General features: G+C 44.0%; 1 protein-coding gene across 1 annotated transcript in view; it reads left to right on the forward strand.

Moving 5' to 3' along the window:
- The window catches only part of LOC143103482 (tripartite motif-containing protein 16-like), a 17,642-nt gene extending 17,489 nt beyond the window's left edge, over positions 1-153 (forward strand). The window contains exon 8 of the mRNA XM_076267262.1: positions 1-153. This exon is cut by the window's left edge and continues 635 nt beyond it. The gene's annotated coding sequence lies outside the window, so the exon portion shown is untranslated.
- The last annotated feature ends 744 nt before the right edge of the window (positions 154-897 follow it).

Here is an 897-nt window from a genome sequence, read left to right on the forward strand (position 1 = left end):
GAAGTGGATATTTGTACTGAAGTGATTAAAAAAAGATGTTTGGTGTATGATGAAATGTATACTTCTTGTTGCAACATAGCTGATATGGCTGCCCCAAAAGACTTGCATACAAAATGTATCATATGTATGGGATGTTATGGTGGATGTTACATGTTTTAATAAATACCCACATGATCACTACTGTTGATGTAGTATATTTCATCTTTTTGAGTCATGTAATCAATGAAAATAATCCATGTTTGTTTCTCTAACCTTTTATAATTGTTTGTTAAAATTGTTTGAATAAATAACAAATGGTCTGGGGGTCAGACATCAGTGCATGATGTGGGAGTGTGTGTATCAGTCTGAAACTAGGATCAAAAGGTCAGATCAGTCCTGGAGTCTGGCCCTCTCTGGCTCTGGCTCCTCATTCAGGCACAGTGATGAAGAGACACAACTCCCTCTAGTGGCCAGATGCCAGAATGGGAGTGTGCGTGCGTGTGTCTGTCTGTGTCTGTGGACTTGAAAGCTGTAGCCCAGACAAAATCTGGCTGAAAGGTCACTCTTGTTGTGACTCTGATGAGAATTGCTCTGTGTGAGTTTGTGTGTGTGTGTGTGTGTCTCTTGTGACTGTGATAAGAATTCCTGGACGATAAGGATGTTGACGGTGGTACTCTTGAATTAAGTTCTTGTCAAAAATGTCCCGTGCCTTGACCCAAGATCGCTCCTCCGGGCCATAGCCCTCCCAGTCCACCAGGTACTGAACTCCACCTCGCACCCGGCGGGAGTCCAGCAACCGGTGAATAGTGAAAACTTGTTCACCATTGATGATTCGAGGGGGGTCTTTTGGGGCAGGGGTATGAGGTGATGAGAGCACCGGTCGGAAACATGAAAGGTGGGGTTTATTCTTAGGGAGCA

The sequence above is a fragment of the Alosa pseudoharengus genome, unplaced genomic scaffold, assembly GCF_046254945.1.
Source record: "Alosa pseudoharengus isolate Yale_2024_CS ecotype anadromous, Long Island Sound unplaced genomic scaffold, YU_APseudo_1.1 YU_APseudo_1.1_scf_45, whole genome shotgun sequence".
Lineage (NCBI taxonomy): Eukaryota > Metazoa > Chordata > Actinopteri > Clupeiformes > Clupeidae > Alosa > Alosa pseudoharengus.